We start from the raw sequence: 24,536 nt of genomic DNA, 5'->3' as shown, positions 1-24,536 counted from the left end.
GAGGAGCTTATACACATTGTGATCAAAATGCCACCAGAAATCTGACTCAGGAAGATAAAACGTGACATCACCCATGATGGGAAAAGGGAAAATCGTAAATGACGAGACACCAAATATTTATGACTAAAGCCTTGTGAATGAGCATGCTACTACTACCTATCCAGCAAAACAAAAATACAAATATTGATTGAGTCATTGCATAACACACATGTGCCCTCACATCAACAACAAGACCCACTTCATAAATTTCTCACGTTTCTCTACATGCGAGGATATTTACGTGTGTATATGATGCTATCAAGGGAGCTTCATAAATGGGTAGATGAGGCCTCAGAATGAGTTGGTTGTGTGTTCTAATTTTTCTGTCTAAATTGGCTCTTTTAAATGCTCAATCAAAAATCAGTTCTTGTAATATCGTTTTTTGTCGTTGCATAGTATCAGGGTCCCTGGGTCTAATTTTAGTTGACAGTAAGGAAATTTTGTGTTTTCTGGTTTTGCAGTTCACCACCAAGTGAACCTCAGTTCTATTTTTTTCTTTCCATGAAAATATTTTTACCATATACCCACTGCGTTTTGACTTTGTGAACTGCAACTGGACAAAGGCTAGTTATTCCATTCTTTAAAGGTTGAAGTTTAGGCTTTAAGAGAGCGAGAGAGCACTAGATGTTAATGCGTGGGAATGTATGTTTAAATTGGCATATTGTTATGGTGCCGATTTGCAACAACACTGTGCATTTTGTTTCTTAACACTTTGCCCATTTGTTTGGTTGAATAATGGTGAAAATTCATGGCTTATTAGGGTTACTGAAAACTCTAATCAGGTTCACTGCTGACAACACAGTCAAAATTAGCAAAGCCTCTCTTTCAAACATTCAAACCCATATGCAAAATGCACATGAAAAGATAGAGTTTTTTCATCTTGAATCACAATTGCAGCAGGAAGAATTATAATAATGGAGTCATCATTCTAAACTTGTTTCTATTCAGAACATTGAAACAGACTCCCATAAGAAGCAAGTCTTGGAAATAATACAAAGAGGGGGGGTGAATCAGTATTTACAATTCAATAACTTTTCATTTCACAATCAAATTTATATACGCTACTTCACTGTTTGAAATTGTGTGTGCACACAACTGTTATTAAGGAAACCATCGTATACCGAGAGAAATTATGATTCAGTTAATTCATTATGTGTTGATCTTTAATCAGTGCATCAGTGCTTTATTAAACAATAACTATGGGCATTAATAGCATAATAAACCATCACACATAAGGAACACACATGAACACCAAGATTTAAGGTGGAAACCCACTGTAGGAGAAAAACCACATGTTGTTGTTGTTTCTGTAATCTTGTGTTGGTGCATACCAGCACATAGGCACCCACCTTTAAAAGGCTACAACCTTCTCTCGTTTTCGATCTTCTACTGGAAGAAAGCAACAACCCCCTAGCTCTTGTACTAGATGATATGTTTACGAGTAAGTAGGCGCTGGCCTATAGACAGCTACGACCTTCTCTCTTCCTCCAAGGACCATGTTTCATAAATTTTCAAACTGGATACTCATGGTACATAAGCACACAATTAATCACCACTGCAATAATTGCATCTACCAACAATCAGTCAATCTGAACAGTGAAATCATTGTCACCAGAACACTATGTTGAACCCAGAAACCTGTATCATCAAATAGAACTAGGTGTAACCTCAAAAATCATCTGTTAGAATGCATATGCTACTTTAATGAACCCAATATACATGTATATGACACTTACTTTAACCAAACCTACGTATACCTTCAAAATTACTAAATCATAAAAACTTCTGAATTAATTATGTATCAACGAGTAATATTTTGAAGATCCAATGTCAAATTACAGAGATCTAAACAGTCAACAACAAATATCACCCTTCTCACTTAATCATACTCAATCTTCTTATGCATTATGTTCTACTTCCAGATCTAAGAAGTCATCATTGATAGACATCAATAAAACAACAACATGAATTAGATACATTAGTCATTTCTAAATAACAGGTTTTTCTTTTGCATACGCTTCATGGAAGAGTCGAACCAGCATGTATGAGCCTTCAACAAGGTGAACCAAGGTATAGATATGCAAATACTTACTTACAACTTTGTTGATATTACAGGCTTTAGACATACCCATATCATGATATTTAAAGAATAAAACATGTGTAAGTAGCCATATCTAGCCCAACCAATATCAGATCATTCAATGATAAGTCATTTCAGGTCTCATGATCCTGATCCAACATTGTATCCAAGGTGCACAAAATACTTCAGATCATACCATAATCATAGCCACTACAACATAAATATACTTCATATAGAAGTATTCCTGAGAAACCCTTTCACTTTCACCCTTGGCCCTTTGATCTCCTCCTCCTTATATAGTTTGAGGCCTTTCTCAATACCTCAGACCAAAACAGTAGTTAGAACCCATGGTATTCTTGGACAAGATCAAATAATTGTTAGTTCGCTCAATATTGTGGGCTAATACCATGGTATTGACCCTTGGTATTCTTTATTCTTAAATTTCTTTGATTTTCTAACCCATATGTGCTTTTCCTCTTGTGAAAGTGTGTGCATACGTATACGCCCTTTTTGTTCTGTGAACCCACGTGTATACGCTTCTTTGACAAGGTGAACCTACGTATACAACTTAAACTAACTTGAAACATCCTTTTTATTCATCTTCTTGATTCTGATCAGTAGTCCTTTTTTCCAACTTCCTGTTATTTTGTACCATTGCCTTGTTACCTCTAAATTGACCTGTTACAATGTGAGTTTCCCTTTATCAAAACTGAACTGACATGTGAGGGAGTTGCCATCAAGGACAACACCTGTATCATAATGCCAACAATCTCCTCGTTTGGACTTGATGGCAACCATATTGGTGTTGATTAATTTACTTCAAGTTGTAGAAACTGTTAGAGTTATCAAGCAACACCAAAATGCTCTCCCCCTTTAACATCAAAGGCAAAGGGTGGACCAAGATATTCTCCCCCTTTGAGATACACTATGTTGTCCATGCTCCCCTTGAGTACATGCAAAGTTTGTAGAGATATTTTTCAAAAGAATAAAATGACTCTATAACTCAACTATGTGAGTATGACCTTCCTATCACCAATGAATCATACATACATCAATCACCCAACCAAGTGGGGATATACGAAATGTTCATACATGACTGAATAATTAAAATTATTACATCATTCTTCCCATGCATAGTGGGAATACAAATCACATCATATTTCCAAAAGGACTCATTAATAGACCATGACAGAAAGAGACATATTATGACATCATAGGCCTTTACATGACCTCTACAATAAATGATATGAATATCTGAAACCACAGTTGAATTCAGCAACCATGATTCCAACAAAGTATAATGTTTTTGAAGGCTAATGCTCCCCCTGAACCTGTGCTACTTGTGCATTGTCAACAAATAATTCATTAAGGCATATTGATCAATCAAATAAACATGAATAAAAAAAGCAAATCATCAGACTCTAACCATCAATATCAGCCTGAACATACATGTCAGAAGCTAAATTTGAGTCTGACCCACTTTTTTTCTATCAGAAAAAAAATATACGCTCCTGCAGCAATAGAAAATTGTGTATATACATGATTCCTCTTCATGAAACCCTTGTATAGGAACCATTCCTCTGAAAACTAGATTTAACAACAAGATGATGCAGAAACTACTCCCAACTTTTGTCTGAGATATTCAAACGTTTCTCTGGGAAGGAGTTTGGTAAATATATCAGCAACATGTTCTTTGGAGGGAACATACTCCAATTTAACCTTTTGCTCAAGCACTTGTTCTCGTAGAAAATGGTACTTAACGAAGATGTGCTTTCTCTTGGAGTGCATGACAAGATTTTTCGAAATACTAATGGCACTTGTATTATCACATAGAACGGATATGGGTGGAGAACATGTGATTTGAATATCTTGCAATGTTTGCATCATCCAAAGTAGTTGTTTGTAGCAAGATGCAGCAGCCCCATATTTTTCTTCAGCAGTAGATAATGCAATTGAACTTTTTTTCTTGTTGAACCAAGACACTAACCATGATCCCATATAGAATGCACCTCCACTGAGTGTTTTTTTGATCATCAACATTTCTTTCCAAATATGCATTGGTATATGCATGAAGAGTGATATTTGTATCTCCAAGATACCATAGACCAAAGCTTTCAGTTCCTTGGAGTTATTTAAATATTCCTTTTATAGCCTGAAGATGTGATTCCTTTGGATTTGCTTGGAACCTTTCAAAAATTCCTACTACGTGCATGATATATGGTCTAGTACCTGTTAGATAAAGTAGACTTCCAATCATATATCTGTAAGCTGGTTGATTTACAGTAGGTGATTCGTCATTAGAACTGAGACTACATCCTGTTACCATTGGAGTACATACTAGTTTAGAATCTTCCATTACGTACTTCTTCAAAATCTACTTGAGATATTTAATTTGTGAAAGAAAAATACCATATTTTGTTTGTTGTATTTATAGACCAAGAAAATAAGTTAGTTCACCAAGTAAGGACATTTCAAATTCTTGCTGCATAACCAAAGCAAAGTTCTAACTCATAGATACTTCATTGCTACCAAAGAGGATATCATCAACGTAAACAACAATAATTAGAAATTTATCATTCTCAATCTTTATGTAGAAGTTGTTGTCTGTAGATTCTTTTGTGAAACCTTCTTGTTGTATATATTTGTCAAGATGATAATACTAGGCCCTTGGAGCTTGTTTCAGTCCATATAGAGCCTTTTTGAGCTTGCATACAAGTTTTGCATCATTTCCTAGAATGAATCCTTCTAGTTGTTCAACATAAAATTCTTCTTATAAATCTCCATTAAGAAATTTTGATTTTACATCCATTTTATATAATTTGAATTTTCGAAAACCTTAAAGAGAGAAACATTCTTATGGCTTTAAGTGTAGCAACCGTTGCAAAAGTTTCTTCAAAGTCTATACCTTCTTGTTGAGCATACCCTTTACATACAAGTCTTGCTTTGTTTATAATAACCTCTCCATTTTCATTTAACTTATTCTTGAATATCAATTTTGTTCCTATAACGTTTTTATCATGAGGTCTAGGAACTAATTCCCAAGTATCATTATTTTCAATTTGGTCAAGTTCTTCATCCATGGCCTTAACCCAATGTTCATATTTGCTAGCTTCATTAAGATTTTGTGGTTCTATGGGGGATCGTAATGCTAGATAATTGGAAGTTTTTACAAGAGTTATTCTTTTCTGTAGTCCAGACCCTTTTTCTCCTAGAATTTGAGATTTTAGATGACTCTTTTGAACATACTTGGATCGAGTCTTTTCCGTGTCAGTTGTATCTTCTTCTTATGCTTCATTGGTTTCTTCCTCTATATCATTTTTATTTGATATGGGAAACCATTCACCATCTTCCTCATTGTCATATTCCTTTGTTGATTTCATATGTTCTGCATTTCTACATGCTTCATCAATTACTACATCAATGCATTAAAAAAAAATCGAAGTCTCTTTTTCTAACATTTGTATCCTTTACCTCTAGATGAATAACCAAAAATAATTTCTTCCTCTACTATGGGTTCAAACTTACCAAGTTTTTCATCAGCCTTTTTGATGAAACATTTGCTTCCAAAAACTCTAAAGTGTTTTACATTAGGAGGCCTACCATACCAAAGTTTATATGGAGTTTGATCACTATTTACCTGAACATTAGCTTTGTTGATAATATTTACGACAGTAAATGCGGCTTCATCCAAGAAGGTGGCAGGAGTTCCAGATTCATCAGGCATAGCTCGAGTCATTTGTCGAATTGTTCTGTTGATTCTTTCCACCATGCCATTTTGTTGAGGAGTTCTGACAATAGAGAACTGTATTTTTATTCCATGTTGTTCACAAAAATAAAAAATTCATCTGATATGAATTCTCCTCCTTGATCAGATCTGAGACATTTGATTTTTCGATTTGATTCATTTTCAACTAAAGTTTTGAATGCTTTAATCTTTTCAAATTCTTCATCTTTATGCTTTAGTAATCCAATCCAACACATTCTAGAAAAACCATCAATGAATAAAATGAAGTATTCTTCTCCACGAGGTGATTTTTTCCTTGTTGGCCCACACAGATCAATATGAATGAGTTAAAGAGGCTTACTTGTTGATCCTTATTTCTCATTGAAATGAAATCTGGTTTACTTACTGAATTGACATGGTTTTCAAATGGTATTTTTTGGGATGCTGATATATGGAAGATGACGAAATTCCTTGAGTCTGCATACTTTTCTTATTTGAGGAAAGTTTAGATGCCCCAATCTTTTGTGCCATAACTATTTCTATTTCATTTTTCTTAGATGGCATTGGTCTTGACCTCCTTCTAGCATATATAAATTTCTTGGAGTTCTTTTACCTTTGATTATTGTCTTTCCTGTATCAAGCTCACGAACCACACATCCATTTGATCGAAACATAATTTCGTTTCCTTGATCACACATTTTACTGACACTCAACAAGTTATGCTTTAAACCATCAACATACATAACATTTCCAGCTTTAACCTTTTCTTTCAAATAAATAGAACTTTTACCCTTAATGGTAGCTGGTGTGTCATTTCCAAGAGAGACATTCTTTTTTTTTTCTAAAGCATTATATGAAAGGAGTTTATCTTTATCACCTGTCATGTGTTTAGAGCATCCACTATCAATGTAAACTTATTTTCTTGTTAATATGCAAACAGAGCTATGCCACATCTTTCTGATTGAAATTCCTTCTTTCTCCATACCTTGAAATTTGGCGATGTTTTCTCCTTTTGAATTGTTGGCTGAAATTTTCTCCTCCATTCAAATTCTTCATGACCAAAGTTATTTCAAAATGAAAATTTAATTTCATCTTCAAGAGGAGAAAAGTTATTATAAGAAATTTTCTTGATCCCTGTCGCACTCCTTTATTTGCGTGCTTCTCTAATCATGATAGTTTTTTACGCAACACATTGAGCAGCCTTATGACAAAAGTTATGGCATGAAAACCATTGTCCATTAAAGAATTTTATATGATCATAAGATATTTTGGTATTGTTTACCTTTTGGTTGATGCTTCTATTGAGGTTCACCCTTGGAGTAAAATTAGCATGATTTACCTGAGGAGTACTTTTAGGCTTTTGCTGAAGATTGACGCACTGTTCACTGGTCTTTGCTGCATCAAGATAACTTCTAGTGATGGCTGATGACTTTTGTGATTGAGATGTTTCTCCATTATATCCAAGAACGTATTTATAAGAGGGGAATGATGATCCCCCTGATCCTTTAGAAAATCTTTGATTAAGAGATTTTATCTTCTTATGTTATTTTCTTAGACCCGCTAGTTCACATTCTAATTTTTCATTGTGCATTTCTCTTGTAGTAAGTTGATGTGTAAGAGTGTTTAATATGACCATATTCTTTTCTTCCAAACAGATTTTAAGTAGAGTGATTTCTTTAATAAAATCTTCCTCTTCTAAAGAATCGATAAAATAATCATTGTCATAAGCCATGAGTAGTTTAAATTCTTGTTCAGATTCATCTTCATCACTATTAGACATGCCATCACTATCTTCATGAGTATAATAAATTTTTCTATTGACAAACTATTTTTTATTACCCTTTGCAGACTCCTTTCCCTTTTCATGATTATCTTTATGTGGGCTTTTAGCAGCATAATGGCCAACTCTAGCACACAAATAACATTTGAATGGTAGCTTGCCTCTGAATCTTTGGGAACCCCGTTGAAGATTCTTGACAAATTTCACCTCATCTACTCGTAAAAAATAACTAGCAATACTTTCATCACTATGCATTTTCAGAGTTTCATATTGTATTCTAAGAGTTTGGAGCTTAGCATGTTTTACCTAGGAGTCTCCTTCATAACTTTGAATGATTTTATCCCATATTTGTTTGGTTGTCTTGAGCTGCATGACTTTGACGAATTCTGATTCTGACAGACTTCCCAGTAAAGTATTGACTGCTCTGGCATTGGTTTTTTATAACTTCTTACCTGCTGTATCTATAGGTATGGCTGCTGAAAATTGGTATCCTCCTTCCACAATTTCCCAAACATCAGCTCCAAGTGACTAAAGATAGGCTCTGGTTCTTATCCTCCAATATAGTAAGTTTTTTCATTGAAGATTGATGGTCTGATAGATCCCATTCCTTCATGATTGTTCATCTTGAGAGATCTCCCTTCAAGTGATCAATCTTCTTCTGAAGGACCTGAGTTGATATCAATTGTTGGAAATAATACTGAGAGGGTGGGGGTGAATCATTATTTACAATTCAATAACTTTTCATTTCACAATCAGATTTATATATGCTACTTTAGTGAAGTGAACTCGCGTGTGCACGCAACTGTTATTAAGGAAGCCATCATATACCCAGAGAAATTATGATTCAGTTAATTCATCATGTGTTGATCTTTAATTAGTGCATCAGTACTTTATTAAACAATAACTATGAGCAGTAATAACATAATAAACCATCACACATAAGCAACACACATGAACACCAAGATTTAAGGTGGAAACCCAATGTGGGAGAAAAGCCACGTGCTACTGTCATCTATTTCTTCTTTTAAATAAAATGAAAATGTGTTTACAATATTGTAGTGGTGCAGAATCCTATTGGTATGCAAGCACCCACCTGCAGAAGGCTACAACCTTCTCTCATTTTATAGCTTGTACTGGAAGGGAGCTATAACCCCCTAGCTCTTGTACTAGCCAATATGTTTACCAGGATGTAGGTGCCATCATACATAAGGCTACGACCCTCTCTCTTCCTCCAAGGACCACGTTTCATAAAATTTCAGACTGGATACTCTTGGTGCATAAGCACACAATTAATAACCATTGCAATAACTGCATCTACCAACAATTACTTAATCTCAACAGTGAGATCACTATCGCCTGAACACTATGTTGAACCTAGAAACCTATATCATCAACTAGAACCAACTGCAACCTCCAAAATCATATGTCATAATGCATATGCTACTTTAATGAACCCAATATGCATGTATATGCTACTTCCTTTAACCAAACTTGCGTATACATACAAAATTAATGAATCGTAAAAACTTTTGAATCAAATATGTATCAACCAGTAATATTTTGAAGATGTACTATCAAATTACAGATATATAAGCAGTTAACAGCAAAGATCACCCTTCTCACTTAATTAGAATGAATCTTCTTATGCATTCAGTTATACTTCCAGATCTAGGAAGTCATCATTAATAGAGATCAGTAAAAAAGTAGCACTAATCAGATAGATCAGTCATTTCTGAATAACAGGATTTTTTTTCATACACTTCTTGGAAGAGTTGAACGAGTCTGTATGTGCGCCTTCAAGAAGGCAAACTAGCATATAGATCTGTAAATACTAACTTATGACTTCATTGTTATTCCAAACTTCAGAGATGCCCAAATCATGGCATTTAAAGAATAAAACATGTGTAAGTAATCAGATCTAGCCCAACCAATATCATATCATTTAATGATAATTCATTTCAGGTCTCATGATCCTAATCCAACATTGTATCCAAGGTGCACAAAATATTTCATACCATATCATAATCATAGCCCCTGCAACACAAAATATACTTCAGATAGAAGTATTCCTGAGAAACCCTTTCACTTGCACCCTTGGCCCTTTGATCTTCTCCTCCTTATATGTTTGAGGCCTTTCTCAATACCTCGGACCAAAACAACACTTAGAACCTATGGTATTCTTAGACGTGATCAAATAATTGTTACTCTGCTCAATATTGTGGTCTAATACCATGGTATTGACCCTTGGTATTCTTTAATCTTAAATTTCCTTAATTTTCCAACCCTTACGCACTCTTCCTCTTGTGAAAGTGTTTGCATACGTATACGCCCTTTTTGTTTTTTGAACCCGCGTGTATACACTGCTTTGACAAGGTGAACCTACATATATAACTTAGACTAACTTAAACATATGTTTTCTCCATCCTCTTGATTCTGATCAGTAGTCCTTTATTCCAACTTCCTATTCTTTTGTACAATTGTCCATTACCTCTGAATTGACATGTAACGATGTGAGTTTCCCTTTATCAAATATGAACTGACCTGTGAGTGAGTTTCCATCAAGGAAAACACCTGTATCATAATTCCAACAACAAGTTGATTCAGATTGAGTGCCCAATGAATCAACAAAGTCACATGCAGATGCAGAAGTTTAGTCTGTACTTCCCAAACCCATCATCAGGCCTTCGGAAGAGCTTTTGCACAACAAGAATAGAAAATTTCTTGGATATGACAAGGACATGTCCTTTCATATTCCATATTACTCAAAGCCCATCAAATTTTACAGTGTTGGATTTCTTCTTTATGGTTCACCTTCACTTGTTCTAGATTCTGCTCCACATTCACAGTCAAAAGTTGTTAAACTTCAACATTGTGACCAAGGTTTCCATATGAAAGTTCATTTTTTTTATCTTCATCTATGTGAGCAATGTCATAAAACAACTCACTCTTCAAACAAATGCTTCAGAAACAAGCCTCCTGCAAGAAAAAGGATTCATCTTGGATGGATCGGTTTTTGGCAATGGGCTTCAATAGCCAAGAAGATATTTCAGTCATATGTTAGAACTTGTTCTAGAGTATTCAACAAGCTTGAATTCATGTTTTCTCCATCATCTCACCTTGTATCTGACAAGGGGGAAGTGATGGTCATCTACAAGTTTCAAAGCCACATCAAGCAAGCCTGAGCCACAACCTGCCATATCAGATTCAGATTTGTATCCAGAGACAAAGATTCCCCTAAGCATGCTTTCAGTTGGTGGTCAACCTTACACCATGTATGCGGGATTGAGACCTCTCTTCATAACATTGGATACCTCTCTTCATAACTTTGGGGACACTTCCTCTAGTAGAAGACTTTAGATTCTTGCTAGTTTTGGAAGAGTTCCAGGAATTTCATTAAGCATTCCAGAGTTGGTGGTCATCCTTAAACCACTGTAGGTTGTAGAACTCCCTTTTTCAAGTTGAAGGTCTCCTTCTCAAAAGCATTAGGCACACTTCCTCTTGTAGAATATTTTAGCTTCTTTCTAGACTTGGAAGAGTTCTGGGAACTGCACTAAGCATTACAATGTTGGTGGTCATCCTTAAACCACCCCTCTTATACCAACATTTTAGAGAGCACATTCAAGCTTGTGTTGTCATGCATTTTTGCACATTTTGTATTACAAGTCTCTTCTTGGACTCATACATACATCTTCGGATTAAGGGGGGAATGTTGGACACCTAATCCTCTAAGGGTTGGTGTGGAAGTTGAACAGCCAAAGGGAGTCCAAGAGACACTAGAATATGAATCCAACAACGATATGACTGTATTATATATGTGTATCATATTCTAATGGTAAAGGCATTCACTCTTTACCTTATTTGGTTGTCTACATTCCATGTATATCTAACATCCATTATAGATTGATGTTTTGCATATAGGACGAGAACTAACCTACAGAAGACTTTCCCAAATCAGTAATCTAATCCTTGGTATCTCGATCAACCTACCTATTAGGAGTGTATCTTCTTGTTTGTATTACTTGTGCTTCAACATTCAAAATTACTCCTTCGACCACTTTAGTGATGATATCCCTATTTCTATTCATAGTTTCTTGATCTACTTCGTGAGCTTGAGTCTGATTAACAGAGGTGGAGGAAGGGTTGCTAGTCGTTGTACAACCAAGATGACCTCTCCTTCATCCCACTAAGATGTGGAGAGATAACATATTTCCATTAAAAGAGAGGTGCAGAGAGGAGAAAAGAAAGTTTGAGAAAACAAAGAGGGAGGGAGAGGTTCAAATTATGAATATGTTAAGCTTAGAGGTCGAGGAGAAAGTAGGGGAGCCCCCAAAAAATCAAAAACAAAGATAAGAGTCCAATAAAGAAAAAAGACGCATAGGAACTTGAGACTTATATAAGTTAGTTAGACAATGACCTTTATGGAAAAGGGAAAGGTTTACAAGAAAAGAACTCACAAGAGGGATAATAAAAATGGTCCTCCTTGAATTGTCAATGCATGGAAGTGTAGGAAGAACTAGAAAATATCAAACCCAAGTCTAAAACTGAAAACTGAATACAAGAAATTCACAAGAGGAACACAATTCCAAACATAAATAACAATTATGTCAAACCTATATTTCCTTAGAGAAGCTCACAGTAAACCTGAGGTGAAAGGTCATGTGCTAGTTAATTTTCAGCTGATAACCACTACGAGCCTCACATGCATTGGAAGCTCCATTGGAAGTCTAACATTAGGTCGCTCTCCTCTTTACCAAGTGCACTCCTGAATTAGCAACCGTGGAAAATATCCTAATAACCAATAGAGAGTGAACATTTGTGTTGCTATAGGAAGTAGGGAGAGCATCAATTTGGATGTATAACATTCTTCCCCAACCACATGTCATTATGCATCATCAAGCATCCACTAATTTCCATAATTTCGTTTAAGATGGAATTGAAAATTGAATATAGCATGGATCGTCCTTCACTAGTCTCCCTTACAATATAAATCATCAGTTTGGAGGCCTTCCATGAACTATCTAACCTCCCTTTCAAGCATACTCTTATTTCATTGCGTGCAGGTTCCATTTGCAAGATGACATGCCATGCTTCTTAAATATCCTGATGCTCAAATTAATCATCAAAGGATACCCCATTCATACTGTAGAGTCTGAAGATTGTCCTACCATGACATCCTTTTTCTTAATGATCCTCTCTTTTCCTATATATTTACCACCTAAATAAAGCCATATCCACCTATTTTTGATGAAGGTATGAAATAATATGTCTTCTTGTTCATAATTAACTTTATACCCTATTATTTTTTTGAAGTTTGCAATTGGCTACTAAATCAGTCTGTTTCCACAGGTAATCTAGGTTTTTGTAGCTATCTCCATTGTTTGCAAGGTTCTGGAGTTCTAGGTCAGTAGTGAAGGGTGCAGATGGATAGAGGATGGCTCCCTCGTGGATCCCTTCCTATCCCCTCGAGATTCCCTATTCTTGATGAAGATACAACGCTCACAATGAAAAATATATCACCCTTAATTCTTCCTAATTTCCACAGGAAAAGAAACGAATATCCGGAGACATTTCTCTTCGAATTTGAAGTATTATGCAGATCATTTCACTATCTACATGATGCTCAAAAGTTAAAATTGTTCCCTGCCACATTAAAAGACTCAGCATTAAAATGTTTCATGATTCTAGGAGTGCATTCTATAACAACATGGGGACAAATGAAATAGCCTTTCTTAGGCAAATATACAGATTATTGTATGCCTAGTAACCTTGAAGATGAAGTTTTCAAAATGACATAAAAAGAAGATGAAAATCTTGAAGACTTGGTAGAAAGGTTTGTTTATAACATTAAAAGAGAAAAAATGGATAATTTGGATGAAGAAACCTTAAAATCTCTCTTACTCAGAGCTATTAAAGATGAATGGATCGATCTCCTCAACCTAACTGGGAAAGGAGATATTTCCCAACTACCATTCACAGATATTTGTGAATTATGTGTACATATCTCAAGGGGTAAAGCACGAGTTCAAAGGAGTCCTAGAGACCCTCTCTTGTCAAGAATTAATAAATCTACAGCCGGGATAGTCAGCAGGGTAGAAATAGGAAATTTGCTTGACACTTTAAAAATAGATATTTTAGGGAGCCTAAGTGAGTAGATAGACACTCTTAAAATGCAAAACAAGAAAAATTTTGAAAATTCTGCATTAACTATCTTCTGTCCCAAATGTCGGAAGAAACATTCTCTAAGAGAGTGTCCCTCAGACTCAAAAGCCATAGAAACCTGTGTCATATGTGCAAATAATCATGATATGAAGGAATGTCCATCCTTACTAGGTCTTAAGGCTGTATTCAATGATGAAGTAATCTCAAAACCAGTAGACCCTCTCTACTTTATAGCCAAAAGACCATGGCAAAACCCCCAACCAAGTCAATCACAAGGATTTAGACCACAACAATTTCCCCAGTCTTCACAAAATAATTGGAATTCAGCCTGGCAGCCTTAGGCTCTGCCACAGTCACAACCTTGGAATCAAGGATGGCAAAATTCTTATGGAGCCTATGCTCAATATCAATAGTACCCGCCATCTTACCTTCCACCATAATTCTTACCCCCATCTAATCAAATTCCTCAAGCTAATCAATTGCCACAAGTTCCAGTTGAGAATCAAAACCCACAAATTTCTCTACCATTTCCACAAAAATCAAATCAACTACCTCCTCAACCACTTCTAAATCTTAATAATAAAATAACACAACAATCAGTGTACAACATGGAGTGTCAAAATCCTCAAACTTATGTAATAACTCCACTAGACCTAAACAATGTCCAATTAAGGTCTGGAAGAGTATTACCAAGAAAACCTCTTGTTGTCATTCAAGAAACAAGATTCGATCTTCAAAAACACAAAAATCGATCAGAAGAAGGGGAGACTTCTCTCCCTCAAAATGAAAATAAACAAGCAGAGGAAATTCCAATAAATACTCCTATCATAGAACAACCGTCGATATCAGTTAAACAACCTTTCCCAGAAAGGTTGAAAATCGACGAAGGAGTAGAGAAGCAAACTGTCTTGCCTGATTACAATATGATGGATGAATTGAGAAGTGTTTGTATTAAGATTCCCTTATTACAAGCCATAAAAGAAATACCAATTTTTGTAAAAACAATTAAGGGTTTAAGTACACAAAGATCAGGGAGAAGAAGAAAAGATATAAAAGGAATTCAGTTAGTCGGAAAAATTGCAGACATTATGATGGGGAAATCGACAATTCAAAAATATTTAGATCTAGGAAGCCCCATTGTAAAAATTCACATCAATGGAGCTGAAATACCAAACACATTAATTGATCTAGGAGCAGCCATAAACATAATAAGTAAGCAAGTTATGGACACACTTAGGCTTCCTAACCTTCAGTACACACCAACCTTGTTGCAATTAGCAAATAGGTCTATTATTAGATCAGATAGTGTGTTGGAAGATGTTTGTGTATCCTTAGATTCTTGGGAATATCCTATTGTTTTCATGGTCTTAACACCCAAGAATAATTTAGGAGGACATCTATTAATTCTAGGGAGGCCTTGGTTGGCTATAGCTGATGCTTTCATCGGCTGTAGATCAGTGTTATAGACATTTTTGGGCCCTACAACCCCAAGCATGAAATGTCCATAAACCTAGGGCTCCTAAGTCCCTAAAAGCGTTGTTATGACCCCTAAAGGAACAAGGTCAACATATTACAGCTTCTCCCAGAAGTTTTCCATGAGAAACTGCTCAGAATTGGTCAAAACAAGATCATTGCAGCTGCTCCACTGGCTAAGTGCGTTGCATCTCACCCAAATACACTGTGAGGGTGTGTTGCATTTCAAAAGTCCCTTCTATGGGGTGCGATGGGTGAGAAATGACAAATGGCAGTGTCATTCCGCGAGGTGGAGAGGCAATGGAAGCTTCCAGAATCTTCTCCTGTGACACTTGCCTCACTGAATTCGACCAAGGATGAGTAAGAGGCCATCAGTCTCCAAGTTGAAGCAACAACTATCAGAGAGAAGACACTAATAAAATCACAAGCTGACTCATCCCCCTTACAGATATCTATATATGGATCCCTCATCCCAGAGATCCAGAGGCTGGAATTTTGTATATTGTAAGGAATTGTTGTTGGTTTCTTGAGACAAACATCAGATTGTTGGGTGATATAAGCTTTGTTTGAGGTGAAGAAGGGCTTCTTTGCTGACAGGTTGATGCTGGGTCAGAACAACTGGTTGTAACTCCTCTTGGCTCTTTTCTTGTTTATCAATAAAAGCTATTTGAGTTTTCTTCCATGCTTTTGTGTCATTGATGCTTGCTACATTTGTATGGTCAATTTACATCTGATCCTAGATTGTTTATGATTATAGATCCATTTCTTTGTATAGTGCTATGCTTCTGTGATCTTACAGGTACTTTGTGGAGCTGGGCGTGCAAGGGAGCAGGTAGCTGAGGACTATCAAAGAAGAGAGGGATCAAATCGAGAGATTAGCGCAAGACAGCGGTTGGTCTTTCTGTTCCTCTTTATCTATAATTCATAAAGGAAAAACGAAAGTAGATTTTCTCTGTTTGTTTCTAGGGCAGTTGTCACACCTTAGTGGGATAGAGCAGTTCTATATAGACACTTTTCCCTGTAACAAAATGGCGACTCCACTGGGGAGATAATTAGTTTGTTTGTTTATCATTCTTTGTTGTTTGTTTCATAAACTTACAAGTAGCATTCGAACTTCATTTGCCATAACAAATGCAAAGTAGATAACTGCTACTTCAATCCATCTACTGGATCTGTTTATGATTTAAACAACTGATTCACAAACTATCTGATTTCCCTTGTGATAGCTCTTACATCCTCCTTAGATCTACCCTTGATTGTTGCATTACTGATCGCTTTTTGCTCGGCCAAAACCCAAGAATTGAACTACAAACTATGACCCGGAACCCGAACAGAGTCTCGTTTCTGGCCCAGCGCAGGTACTGTTCAGAGATTCTAAATTTCAGCGCACTTCCCGAGTGGACAACCTGCGCTGCATTTCAGATTCTCTGTGTTATAGGTGCGCTGATCAGACTAGCTCTGTGTAGTTGTGGCTTCTGTGGTTCATTCTTTCCAGTTCTATCCCTGAATTTTGCTACCTGTGATCAGTATATGTCTGTTTGAAACCCCTTTTCCTTGCTGTTATTCTACCTCCTTTGTACAAAAGAACTATAGATGTTTTTGTGTGTTTGTTGAGTCATTTACAGTTCTCCTTTGCAAAAGTAACGTAATCGTACTGTCGTCTTTTGATTTGAAACTGTCGCAAGTGTCGATTTCAATCGTAGGAAAGAGTTTGATTGTTGTTGATGGTTGATTATCCTGTTACTGTTGCTTTTGGTCTGAATTTGTAATTCTCTAGTCTCAAGAACAAGTATTCAGTTCAAAATGGTAAAGTGTTGTGATCGTCTCCATTTTTTGATTTCGAAAAGAAACTTGTTGATATTTGTCGCTTGAAAAGAAATTCAGATTTGTGCATCAACTTTCTTTTTAGCATTCATATACTAAGAAAGTCGAAAACAAATACATGCGTGTGCATTTGCATATAGACAGTCTGATTGGCTTGATTTAGGAAAGTGCATTTTAGAGTGTGCTCTTTGCTCTTTGTGAAAAGATTCTGTCTTTCTTTTCCCTAGTAGCTAGGATTTTCATTGCATAAAGGAGATAAAAGTTTTTTTATCATCTTAGATTTCATTTTAGGAATTACATCTACATCTCGTGGTGAACCCGAAAGGCAAACTTCATAAACAAGATCAACTTAAAATAAATTCAATGAATCTAACAACGCTTTGGAACTTAATGCACAACATTTAGAAGTCTAGGCTAGAGACGTATTCCGACGTCGTAAAGCCTGGTAACTATTGTTCTCACTAATGGTTGGGTGATTCCTCCACTTTGAGATGATAAGTGCTAGTACGGACTTGTTCTCCCACGTACCGTCGAGTATATTTTGGGAGACCCCAATAGGCTTAATCCGTTATCCATAGGAAGCCTTGTTTACTGCCCTATCGATCGCAATGCACTGAACACATCGTTCGGGAAGATTGACTTCCGTACCGTAAAAAGTATTCTGCAGTTTTGCGATTGGTTTGGTAATCCCTCTACCTAGATTTCCAGAGTAGTTTGTTTCGTTCCTTTTCAGACTCCTTAACGGAAAAGGTCCATCTGAGCACTTGTCACTTCAGGCTCATTAAAAATCGAAGGAGACTAGAGTCATCTTTTGTTTTTTTCTCGACTCTTAAAAATTGAAAAAAACAAGTTGTGTCAAAGCGTCTAAAATTTATTTTAAACGGAATATTGATTACCCTTTCCTACGTTGATCTTGGGTTGAGAAAATGGAATCCACCAACCAAGGAATTCCCCTTGGAGGAAATCCTAGTCCCTTCTCCTCTTGGGGAGATGTTGGTGCACCCCATATGGCCACATTATTGCTTCCAGGACTGACAATTGGTTTGCCTGTATGGCTCTTCTCAACCTCTGTCGTTCAGAACACCACTATTCCTGAACAATTGAATCAACAACTAGACGAGTCTAGAGTTACCCACCAACCTTCTACTTCCTCTAATTCTTCCTCTCCTCCTTCCTCTTCGCTTGATGGGGCGGGTAAAGCCAAAAGTCAAGTTCCTAAGGAGAAGAAGGAAAAGAAGAAGAAAGAGAAGAAGAAGAAGGAGCCAAAAGTGAATGGGCGCAAACGAGTGTCGTTTAGCGAAAATCCACACACTACACCGACCATGCCTAAATCACCATGTGTCATTTGCAAAGGAGACCACTATCACAGAGATTGTCCTTGAATCCCTCGGATATTAAGGGACTGGTCTCCTCGTTTGCACAACCCGGTGTCATCAACCTCTGATGATCATGTTGAAAACACACCGTCAACTAGTGAAAGTGAAGCCCCATGACAAAAAGGAAAATATAGTGTCATGCGGAAAGAGTCGACTTTGCGGACAAAGCCAACCTCCCTAGAAGCCTAAGACTTTCTAGTGACAAACAAGACAAATAAGAGAAATCCTCCTCTAAATATGCATTTACAATATGAGAAATCAAGTGTTTAGATCCTACCTGTAAACCAACGCTGTTGTAGTAGTCCAGCTTCGTTGATCCGAATGAGCTCCTCCTTCTCTTCGAAACCTGCATTCACTAACAATCAAACGATTAAATAGCACCTGAATATCACATAAAATAAAACATATTTAACATATAGACCAAGGAGTATATGAAACAACTCATACATAACAAATTGTTGAGAAGAATGGACTTATTTGTATTAAAAGGTAACAAAAGAAACCATTACAACCTGAGCCTTGGTGTTGTGCAGGTTCCTCCCAGGGTCCACAAGAGTCCTCCTTTACTCTGATCAGCTCACCCACTTCCAAATGGAACAAGCAAAGATGGTAATCTCTCCTCACAAGCTTCTACAAGGAAGTCCTAATTCCAGCAGCATCTACCCTTAGGAATGTTCAGCTTTCAACCTCCCTCCCTCTGGCCCAATGCTTGTATTTATAGTGCTCTAGAGGAAGTTAATTAGCTCCACCATGGATGGGATAAGCCCCTCTTTCAATGGGATAGCTCCCCTCTTCATGGGATAAGTTCCTCTTTCTTTGGGTACATGAACCATCTGGAGGCGCTTCATACACGTCAAACAAGCTTCTAGAATGCTCTAGAAATGACCACAAGTAACTTTTTAAAGATGGAACTCGCGCCTTTTGACCTTTACAGGGGTATGCACCCACCCCTTTACATACAGAGCGTACAAGTACGCAGGTATTGTGAACTTGGGTTGCGTACACGCAGGTAAGGCTAAGAGAAACTGCGTACCAGAGATAATTGACTTTAAATGACTTTTCCCTCTTTCTTGGAGTTTGACATGAAGAGCAGAGGCATGAGACTTGCCAAGGAGGATAGTATGACAGTGGATGGAGCCATACTAACTGCAAATAGTCATTGTGACATTTTTTAGTGTAACAGATTGCCCCCTAAAGTGCGAAGCCTGTAGTAGATTAGGGTTTTATATGATCTAGGAAGGGTGAAGTACTTTATCATTTCAAGGAGTATCTTGCGGAGAGCCCGGTCAGAACCTGCAAATATTCAACACAAAATACAGATATAAGATGATATCATCGCTGAGGTAGGCATTCCCATACTCAGATTGAAAACTTTAACTAACAATCTAACTACTGCTCTGATACAAGAATGATTTTGCAGTACATCACAATCATAGACTTTTGTAGACACAGTATGGATGCAGCCATTTGTTTATAATAAGTCTACTATATAATGAATACAAAACTCCTCGCATCCTGGATGGTGGAAACTAGATCCAGGGTCTTCATCTCTACTTCCCGAATTGGTACGATTCTATCCATGTGAATAAATGAGTTGATGTCGAACATGGTAGAAACCACTTGATTACCAGTCGATGATGTAAACTGTTAACAAGTGTGAGAGAGACCACCAGTGATGTCAATGGTTCTCAAAGTACCCAGTACAATCCATGAAATGTGAATGAATGGGTTGATGTCGAACACGTCACGGAATCCTTTGATCGAAAGTCAATGATGTAAATTGTCGTCAAAGGCGAGAAACCTGCCATTGATGCATGCAGACATCAAGGTACTGACGATTTCTAAGTCATCTTTCTAGATAATGTGCTGATGTCGATAGAAAGCGACCCGTTGCAGGCAAGCCCACAACACGAAATCATTGTTCAAGTTGAAGAAATGTTGCTGTAAGGACTGACTCAGGGATGGTCAAAATGGATGACAAGTATTTTGCATATGAATGGTTTATTTGCAGAGACCTCTTGAACACATAACGACACGACAGATGGCTTGGTGACGATTGACCCAAAGTTAATACCCAGAAACGGTTGAAGACTTTCAAAGTGGTTTGATCAACTTTAAGGCAAAGGATTTCCCAACCCAGGTGAATGAAAAGTGTCGTGTTCAAGAGCGGTGATAAGGTTCTTCTGTAACAAAGGATAACAAATAGGTTCATTCTTCCCTCTTTTCCCCCACCATTTCTGGCAAGTACCTCTTTATTTTTTACAAGCTTGAGGAGGATAACATATGCTTGATTATAAGCTCATCCTTCGGATGAGTCCAACTTAGTTTAGATTCGGACCCTAAGAAGGAGTGGTCCATTCCTGTTTGTAATCGAACAGGTCCTTTACTGTGAAATTTTAACGAGTCCTGTATAGGAGAAACTCGGCGTTTTTCAATTTTAGAGAGTCTGAAAAAACTAAAGAAGACTCCAAGGTGAACTTTTTCGTAAATTTGTGTCTCTCAAGCCCGAAAAAGTATAAAATCATACCTGAGAGAACCGCTTGATCTTGCGATCAAGGAGTACTTTCATGATTAGTGCCTTTGACCTGAAAAGTAAAAAGCGATCAAGGACACGTCGTTTTATTTCTAGTATCGAATTTGAAACGACAAAAATCCGGCAATCTTTTCTTGTTTTTATGGTCAGAAAAGGGCTATAAGAGGACCGTCTTTTAATTCCATTTTAACAAGTGTAAAAGAAACGCTCAGCAATCTTTTCATGTTTTAGGAGTCAGAAAAGAGCTTAAAATATGACTCTGATTTCTTGGTTCGTGAAAAATGATGATTTTACCCTAAAGTCCCTTTGTCCTGCACAAAAACAACACATTACTCATACCTGTTTAAGATAGGCAAAAATACATTGAAAAATATCCTTTCACGGTGAAAAATAAACAAACTTAACATTCATTTATCCAAAAAACCTATAAAAAGACTTTTTACCATGTCATTTTTACCATTTTACTGTTGAGGGTGAGAAAAGAGCTTTTGACAAGAAACTTCCTGTGGACTTTGCGGAGAATCAGACCGTCAGAATCGAGCGCTGTCTCTTTCAGGTATTTCACAACATCCTCCTCTTCAATTTCATCCGTTTAGAATTTCATTTAAAGTTTTAGTTTGATTTTTTAGAGGGTTTTGGGTTTTAGGGTCCGCTTTTCGGGGTACGCAGGTGCCCCATGGGTGACCTGCGTACCCCGACATTTTCGTATATGGGAAAATGGTCGGAGTACGCAGCCCACCTTCAGAATAGCTGCGTACCCCCGCTCTGTTTTCTGAACGCGGGGTGCGTACTCCGCGCAAAGCGGATTTTCAAACCCCAAACTCAAAATCTAACCATCAAATTTTTATTTAATGAATTCTAATCAATGTTTTTTGGTGTGTAGATTGCCCACCATGCTAGATTGGCGTGAAAGAGAACACAAAGATGTTGATTTGGCCGCAATAGGTCATCAACCTTCCATTGATGCTTTAAAGGCATGCGGTCTCTACAAGTACTGGGCCATACCTGGCATGAGGGCCCAGGTGCCATTCCTTGAGTGGCTGGTTGAAAGGTGGAACATTCAGGATCAATGTTTCTACATCGGAGAGCACCAGCTCGAGATAGAGCCCTTTGACATATATTTTCTCATTGGCTTGCCTAACAGGGGCGAGCAACTATCTCTATTCGGGACTAGGCCGGGTGGCCAATCCCTTGCTAGTCTCTGGCTAGAGTGGTGCAACAATCAAAACCAGGAGAAGGGGATAGAAATCAAATACATATCCCTACCTGAACTTATGGTAATTGCCTTTATAATTACCAGACTTTGCGGTGCTACCGCTTTGCACATAGCCACTGGTTCCCAAATGCGGATGGCTATAGATTGCTTCCGAGGCACCATTTTCAACTGGTGCGATGCTGTGTTGGCCAATATGAAGGGCCAACTAACTAGGACAAAGAACGGACAATTGAAGACCTTTGGATATGGGCCTTTAGTTGTGAGCTTTGCCCTAGAGAGAGTTCCAATGTTGATCCCCCAGCATCTTACTGTTCCAATTGGGCCTCCTCGGGAGCCTAAGTTGATGCGGTTGGTTGCGGTAATGGCCCGGCATCCTGATGAGGGAGTGGCAGTTGTCCGATTTCCTGATGGTTACTTTCACTGGTTGGAGAACCAGGTCTTTGCGATTCAGGATTTTCCTTATGCCGGAATGGATTTTCACAATGATCCGGACATGGTTCTTCCACAGGGAGAACAATGGGACGACAGAGGTACTTCATTTTTCACATGTTTTTTAAATTATCTATTTTTTTGTTTTTTATATATATCATCTCAAAACTGACAGTAAAAATTTTCAAAATGCAGATGTAGGCCCACGGCGTCCAACCAATCTTCGGGATTTTGAGAGGAGACATCCAGCTGCACCGGCACCGGCCCCACAGGACGCGGCTGCAGAGGCACTAGCTGAGTTGGAGCAGGATCTAGAGCGTCTAACGACAGATATACCAGAGACTACTATAGATGATATTCCTATCAGACTTCAGCGCTATGTAGTCGCAGTCCCGGGACCTTTTAGGAGATTTTTGTGTAGGGTAGCCCGTGCAGTGGTGTCGTATAGAGAGCACCACCAGTGATTGGATGGTCATTTGTAGACACATGTGACATTTTGGGTTTTTGTACTTATCATTTTTGCCGATCATAAGGTGTTTTTCAACCTATGATCGAAGACGATGTATATTTTTTGACACACTCCTATCTATATATATCATTATTACCGGCTTATTTTGTTAAACATGTGTGATGAAATGTTTATAAATTTACATTTATGATTGTTACAAATGTCTATTTAACATTCGAGATGCCATTGCATCTGCTAATGTATTTAAAGACCTTGGAATATGCTGATATTCAATGTAATCAAATTCACGTTCCAAGAGACGCACCCTCAAAAACAATCTTAATAACACTGGATTTCTAATGGCATAGACTCTATTAAGCTGTAATACAACGAGTTCAGAATCTAACCTCACTATCAAACTCTGAATCCCAAATGAAATAGATTCAGATAATAATTCAATCACTACACTGTATTCTGCAATGTTGTTTTTTGTTTGACCGAGGCTCACCCCATGCATAGAAACTGACTCGTCAGAGGGCGAATAGATAACCCAAGCTGCGGAAGAGATATTCTGTGTACTACGACAAGCACCATCAGCAAATCCAATGTACGTTTGGAGAGGCGTCGACATCTGCAATATCAAGAGTAAAACCAAGATAAGCCAGAATAACGACGAAAAACACACTCTCTAAGCTAAGCACACTGTCTAAACTAAACACACAGTCTAAACTAAGCACACATACTGGCTAGAAAGAAAAACCTATCTTAACTAAAATCTCCATACCCATCATTTAAGCATAATACCTCTTTAGGTAAAGTCCATTTCTGGGTTTACCCAAAGAGTCCCCGTCAAAGTCTACCAGCTCATAGGCCCCTTTTGCTAGCTTTCGCTTGACAATGTAGGGCCCATGCCACATAGGAACGAATTTTCCAGCACCTAACTTATCATTAGCTTGATCATATAACAACACTAGGTCTCCTTCCGAAAAATTTCGAGGGGTCACATTTCGGTCATACTGAGATTTCATTCGTTTTGCGTGAGTCTCGATTGCTAAAGCAGCTTCACGTCGAGTCTCATATAATTTTGCTAAGTATAACAGACGCTTCTCCTCTTTGGAAGTAGCTGGGAGTAATTTGATGGCCATTTGCAGTGACGGGATTTCGCATTCAATGGGCAGCACGGATTCCAAACCATAAACTAGTTGGAAAGGAGTGAACCCTGTTGATGTTTTCATTGAGGTTCGGTATGCCCACAGCGCCGAAAATAACATGTTGTGCCAATTCGACCGATGAATACCAATGATCCGTTGGATCATGATAACTAGAACTTTGTTGATAGACTCAACCAGACCGTTTGCTTGGGGATAATAAGGAGTAGAACTATCATGACGTAAACCAAGCTGACTTGTAAGTTCTGTCATCATAATGTTTTGAAAATGGCGCCCATGGTCAGTG

This window comes from Pinus tabuliformis, chromosome J (assembly GCF_031772625.1).
Source record: "Pinus tabuliformis cultivar Carrire ecotype Pingquan chromosome J, CPIR1, whole genome shotgun sequence".
Lineage (NCBI taxonomy): Eukaryota > Viridiplantae > Streptophyta > Pinopsida > Pinales > Pinaceae > Pinus > Pinus tabuliformis.
This window is presented reverse-complemented; position numbering follows the sequence as displayed.